Source organism: Rosa chinensis, chromosome 1 (genome assembly GCF_002994745.2).
Source record: "Rosa chinensis cultivar Old Blush chromosome 1, RchiOBHm-V2, whole genome shotgun sequence".
Classification (NCBI taxonomy): domain Eukaryota; kingdom Viridiplantae; phylum Streptophyta; class Magnoliopsida; order Rosales; family Rosaceae; genus Rosa; species Rosa chinensis.
The window spans coordinates 13,452,724-13,459,450 of record NC_037088.1 but is presented as its reverse complement, the minus strand read 5'-3'; the positions used below and the strand labels follow the sequence as shown (position 1 = coordinate 13,459,450).

Here is a 6,727-nt window from a genome sequence, read left to right as displayed (position 1 = left end):
GGCCTTCATCACATCCAGAACCCTATCTTCGATTTGGGTAAATTGGGATTAAGTATGAAGAGTTTTAAAAAAAAAAAAAAGGACTGAAATGCCTAGTCGCCGACCCCAGGACTGAACCCTATCTTCGATTTGGGTAAATTGGGATTAAGTATGAAAGTACCCATGATGCCGCCAATAGCAGCATCCACTGGTGATGATGACGATGGCGGCCTCGACGAGGACGAACTGCTTGGAGAGCCAATCGTGGAAGCCATGCTCGAGAGTGAATGGTACTGGAGATTGAAAATTTAAACCCTAGAAAATTGGGGATTTCGAATTCAGCAGAGTGAATGGGGATCTGGAAGGGACATCGGAGGCCTAACAATGAAACCCTAGTCTCGTTGTTGTTGAAGGAAAGTGAATGCGATTGAGAGAGAGAGGATGGGAAGGGATCTGAGGTAGAGTTGGTTTTTGTTTTGGTTTGTCGGGGTCGGGTTTGTTGAAGAGAACCGTGGGAAGAGAGGGGCAGGCTGCAGGCTCTTCAGCCTCTGAAATTGTCAAAGTATATTTTTTTTTCGGTGGTTTAAAGCTATTGGGCTCTCATTTGGACACTATTAAGTCTTTAGAGAAGCCCTCACACAATGGTTTTCTAATTTACGTTGTCTAAATGCCAAATTTTAAATTTTGAGTTTGCCTCCCCCCTTAAACTGGTTGGGGGGAAATGGCTGGGGGGGGGGGGGGGGGGGGGGTGTGAATGGCTGGCAGGACTTGTTTCTGTCTTCCATACATATCGATTCATACCACAGTTTTAGATTATCCGTCGTATCACCAATACATGATACAGCTCAAAGTTTGGAGTTTGGGGAGAAATTTGGCACCATTTAAATGGGGAAACTTGCCGTCCAGTAATCATTTTAACCTCACACCACGCTTCTATCTATAAACGTCTTCTGAAATAATTTATAAATCCAACATGAAAAACAACCGTTGGTTGAATTCATATTAGAAGACGGAAATTTTACAACCGTCGTCTCAATAATGAGAAATTATTCACACCACGGAAAACAGTGTTACATCGTCTGAGAGGTGTCGTGTGAAGCCTTTTGTGTAGTAGTGTACGTTGGTTTCCTGGGAAAAAGTCTGCCAGCCAAAGAATAGGGGTGGTCTGGGGCTTAAAAATATAGTTGTCTTGAATCAGGCCCTTCTTCTCAAACGGGGTTGGGATGTCGTCTCCAAAGCTTCCCCTGTAGCATTTTTTTGCAAGATCGGTTTCTTACTGCTGGATTTCAGCCTTGTCTTTATTACAAAAAGTCCTCAGTCTGGCTTGGGTTGAAGCAAGTTTGGAAGACTCTTCTTTCCAAGTTGCATTGGATAATTGGCGATGGCTCTTCAATAAGGCTCTGGAACGATAATTGGATGGGAGACATATTGGGGGAGGCTTTCAATTTGAGTCCCCAGGAACTTGCTAATCTTGATAACACAATTAGTGAGTTCATTGTTCATGGTAAATGGGTATTACCTGACATCTTTGGTCAGGTGTTTCCTGAGATCGCAGCAGCCCTTGCTTCTACCACACTTCCCATAGAGCCAACAAAGGACCAAGTGGTTTGGTCTGACTCCTCCTCCGGTTCTTTGACTTCAAAGGATGCTTACCTGACCTTGGCTCCGTCTTCTCCTATGTTAGCTTGGGGTTCTCTCTTATGGCATCCTGCAATTCAGCCGTGGAAAAGTATTTTTTCTTGGAAGATTTTTCATCAGAAAATTCTCACCGATGAACGGCTTCAAAATATGGGGATTACTTTTTGTTCTCAGTGTAGCCTTTGTGAAGCTGGTTCACTACTACAAAAATTGAATCAGACGACGGCTAAAAACCGTCGTCTAATATGGAGGCAAACTGTTGTATATCGAGGCGCCGTCTAATGAAGGTCGATTGTAAGGAACCGTCATGTGAAGGGCTCGGCAGCCTGTCGACAACATTAGCTGTTGCGTGCTATTCTTCAGATGACGGGTGACTTTAGAAACTGTTGTGTGATTGCAATTCAGAGGTTGCTTTATTTTATGCCCGTTGTGTGACTTTCATTCAGATGACAGTTTTTCAAAGTATCCATTATCTATTTTAAATTCAGACGACAATTTTTATTTTTGGATCATTGTGACTATTTGTGCACGTACGACAGTTTTTTGTGTGGTAATTGTTGTCCTAATAGAATGATTCAATGCATTATATTTGTTGGATGTGGAATCAAAATGATCAAATTAACAGTAACTAATCAATATATATATATAGAAAAAATTGTTATAATCCACATCATGCACCAAAATGGATTGTGCAAAGATAATCTTTTGTCCACAAAAGGAGTACATCTAATAATACATCGAGAAATTTACTTAAGAGTGTCTAGCTTTGCTACTCTCATGGCCTCATTGGAGTCTAAGGAGCTTGAAGTTTGAGGAGCTCCACACCCTCAATGTCTTCTGGAGTTTCTTCAATGGCATCAGAACTAATATAGGAGGCTCATTTGTACATTTGTCTTCTCTTTCTTTCTGTCAACTTTGGCTGTTTTCTATATCATACAGTGGCCGGGTACTTTACAGCTCCTTAATATAGTCAGTTGTCCATTGCCTGCTATAGTCACCTCTTTAATATAATCACAGTGTGTTCATTGCCTGCTATAGTCACCTCTTTAATATAATCACAGTGTGTTCATTGCCTGATATAGTTAGTTGGAACCAATAACCCAATCAATTTAATAACACAAATTCACATAAAAATGAGAAGAATGTTAGCAATTAGAGAGAACACCATGAAAACGTAAACAAGCTGAGAAGTGGATCAGAGAGTGTATAAACCATGTAATGCACACCATTTTGCAGCAAAGAACCACAGATTAACCATCAACACAACAATGGTTAAGTACGTACAACATATGCAACATTACAACTTCTTGTACTTGATCTCATGAAATGAAATTTTAAAACTGTTTACATTCAATTGATCCACTCCAAAAGGTACTAAACCAAAAGAATGTATACTGAAAACTCTACAGTAACATGTAAGTGAAAAAGGAGATGGGAAGTTCTATTTCTCCAGACTATAAGATAATAACCTTAAATCAAGATCACTTTATTAAGCAGTGAATAACCTCTCCTAAAATGACAACACCTCAAGTTTGAATACACTTTGTTCAGCGACTTTGTTATATTTACATAATATATTTCCAAGTTCACACACATTTCTTTCTCTTTACTGTTATCATCCATCTTTAACCGTTTGGCCTCATGAGTAAGGACAAATATATAACATGAAAATTCATATATTTTCGAGACTCACCAGCAGTGTCGATCATATCATCCACCATCAGCAACTTTTCCTTTTACATCGCCAATCAAGTTCATCACCTGGGAAGGCAAATATTAAATGTGCAACAAATCTTTGCTTGCCATTTTTCTAAACTAGTACTCGTACAAAAAGAATATTCAATATTTCTATCAGCTAGTAACATTACTGTGACCATAATGTTGAGACCCATGTTGATATGCAACTGCCCCCAATAGTCCTAACATAATATAATACCAAAGAAACTAATACGTAGTACAAATTGGAAGAGTAATGAAAGGCATTAATACTGCTGAACTATTTCTAAGACGATGGATTAAAATGTGTGGAAAGACAAGGCATTAACGAAGACATGTGAAAACTGGTTTGACATTGACATAAAACTTCTTGATATCACTAGATAGCTGACCTTTCAAACTCATTATTAACTGTCATAAAACTTCCCAATTTAATAGTTACCAATAGTTTAACAATATCCATCTTACTTTGTCTATGTTCTATGGGATCGTAAAGGTAGTCAATTCTTTAGTTTTTTTTCATATGGATCTCTACATGAAACAGAAACAAACATATAAGAAAGCATCAGACCAAATAAGAAAGCATTACCAGTATTCAACCTTTCTCCCTCATTCTGAAATTTCTTGTTCTGGCACTTGTAGCAGCTGTATAGCCTTGGCCATAAGAATTACAAATAGAAAAAAAGGGAAAAATTTTAATCAGTACCATAAGAATCTTCCAGCTAATTTCCAGTATGCAAGATAGATAAGAAATTGCACATATAGTCAACAGAACATGCTAGTAGACAACAATAAGGCAAAACCTCAACCAATAGTAATAGATAGTCCTCTGTCTAAGGTAATACAAAACTAATGCTATATAAAACATGAAGCTGCAATAAACCAAATTTCTTTCAAGTATAAAAGAAATTTATACTATTCTAGTCCTCCAGTTGCAATGATGTCCTGGCAAGGAAAAAAGATATTTGGATAAGAAAAGTGAATATGTAATGAGTTCAACCTAAATATTAAAGAAGTGGCCCGTTTTAGTGCTTTTTTTTTCGATAAGTTATATGGGAGTATAATAAAACATAAGCTTTATGTAAACGCTGATGCACAAAAAATGCATTAGCTGGGTCCAGGAGAAAAAGCTTGAAGCAAAAGTTATTCAAGGATTCTACAAAAATATTTGTGTCAAAACTGAGCACTACCCTATCCTTCAAATGCTAAAACTCTTTTGCTGAGGCCTGACAGAACATAACACATAACATAACATCCTCTCAATTGCACAAGTAGTAGTACTAGAACTCATTGTTTCCTGCACTAAACAAAATATCCTATCAATTACGCATAAACATAACAATTTGGGCATAACAATTTGCCAAGAATTAAAATATAACAATTTGGGCAGCATATCAATTAAACTTCCTAGTAGACAAGCCTATTAAGTATATATAAATATATCAATTAAACAAACTGGGCAGCATAACAATCAGTAGCTCCCAATTGAAATCAGCAGCTGCTTGTACTTTTTGAGGAGCATAGCAATCAGCATAACAATCTGGACAAGCTCTACTTTATTCATTTTCCTATTGACCTTTATCTATTCTTTTCAATTTGAGAATGTTGGTTCTGGTTAGGCTATTACTGTTGGTTCATAATGCATTCAGTTTGTTGACTAAACTGTAATATGAGCACAAAACAGCCAAACTTTAGGTAGACAAATCGTGATGTTAACCATTCAGGTGGATCAAGTAAGCCAAGAGATCAATACCTATCATTGATGGAAATAAAATACAACAAACAAACAAGTTGTTCACTTTATGCCTCTTAGCATAATCCACATAGTAAACTCGGGAAGTTTCTAATTAACAACCCGCTATTCTATGGCTCCCACCCACAACACAACAACAATAGTAACCAAAAGCAAGTCTAATAAAGGCCTAAAGTCTCAACATCTGGGTAGGAATCAATTGAAATCTGGGCAGCAAATTTGAAGAATACCAAACAACATCTATGCAATTCAGTCAATGATACAAAGAAATTTCGAATCAGTAGTAACAATCAACAATCTTATATTCACAAAGCCTTTGAAAAGCAGAGCCTAAACATTCAAAGTGCGAAAATCAATTGGAAGCATACCTTCAAATCTTTTGATGCGAATCGAACTCCAAGTCTGCAACTAAAACTCCAAGTGCAAATAGTCTCTTTTAGTGCCAAATCCTTGAGAAAACTAATGGGTTCTAAGAGATTTTTATCATCTTGCTGCCTTTTGGAAGTCAAGAGTGTAGAGTCCACAAACATAACATGCAATGTTGTTCAGCTACCAAACTTGACAATATCGGATCACCCAATAGAAAAAGATGAAGTCAAACTGAATTCAACAAAATCCAAATCAATTCCAATAGGATCACAAAATCTGCAAAATTGATAGTAACCCACAAACAAGAATATATAAAAGATCAAAATCTGAAAATTGACAGTAACCCAGAAACTATTAATTGCAACCAAATTAATGGGGTTGCTGGACAGAGCTTCAGCAGATTATACTTGACAAAAACACCAGATTATATACAACTTAAATCACCAAATTACATAGTTCATAACTTCATACAACTTAAAAGTCCCTTACAATGCAATCAACCCATCAACAAATGATGCCCAAAAGTAATACATTTACTCAGACCCAGATACATATATGATTGTCTAGATAGGAACAACTCAAACCCAGATAAATATAGATGGGAATCATAACTTCAAATGGCCTGTTGCGAACCGAACTCCAATACCTTCAAATGGCTTGCTACGAATCGAGCTCCAATCTAGCTCAAACTGACTGCGCGAATCGAAATCGAACTCCTAACGCGAACTCTGGGTTAGGGATCGAGACCCAAATCAAAAAGTGAAAACGATTTTGAAGAGAATTGAGACCCAGTTACAGAATCAAAGCCAATCAACCAAAAGAAATGATTTTGATACCTAAGGCGACGAGAACAAGTCTGGCTAAACTGGCCAAAGGTGCTTCGCTCCAAGGGAATCTACTTGATCTCGAGAGGCTCAATCTCAGTTCACCGGCTCAATCCAATTCGCAGAGAGATGAGATTGGTTAGAGAGAAGAATGAGGGTTTGGGAGAGTGAGGTTTTGGCTAGAGAGTGAGGATTTTCGTTTTGGTATTGGTCTGTCGAGATAGAGAGAAGAATGAAAGTTCAGGAGAGTGAGGTTTCGGGTAGAGATCAAGTGAGGATTTTGGTTTGGTCTGGGTCTGTCGACAGTGAGGCGACCAAGAAAGGAGACGAGTGAGGATTTGTGTTGCATTTCCTATTTTGGCTTTTGTGTTTGGGTCTGTTGATAGAGACGAGTCAAGATTGAAGGAGGCGCTAGCAGTCGAGAGAGGGTTTTGCTATTTTGTTATGT

The 6,727-nt window shown here is 37.8% G+C and overlaps 1 long non-coding RNA gene across 1 annotated transcript; it reads right to left on the bottom strand.

Annotated features, from left to right (window-relative positions):
• Window positions 1-2,263: 2,263 nt before the first annotated feature.
• Window positions 2,264-5,643, bottom strand: LOC112189877. The gene is made up of 4 exons (XR_005804820.1): window positions 5,455-5,643; window positions 3,923-3,987; window positions 3,311-3,378; window positions 2,264-2,646 (listed from the first exon to the last, which is right to left on the bottom strand). It is a non-coding gene; the product is annotated as an uncharacterized LOC112189877 (long non-coding RNA).
• Between the last annotated feature and the right edge of the window lie 1,084 nt (window positions 5,644-6,727).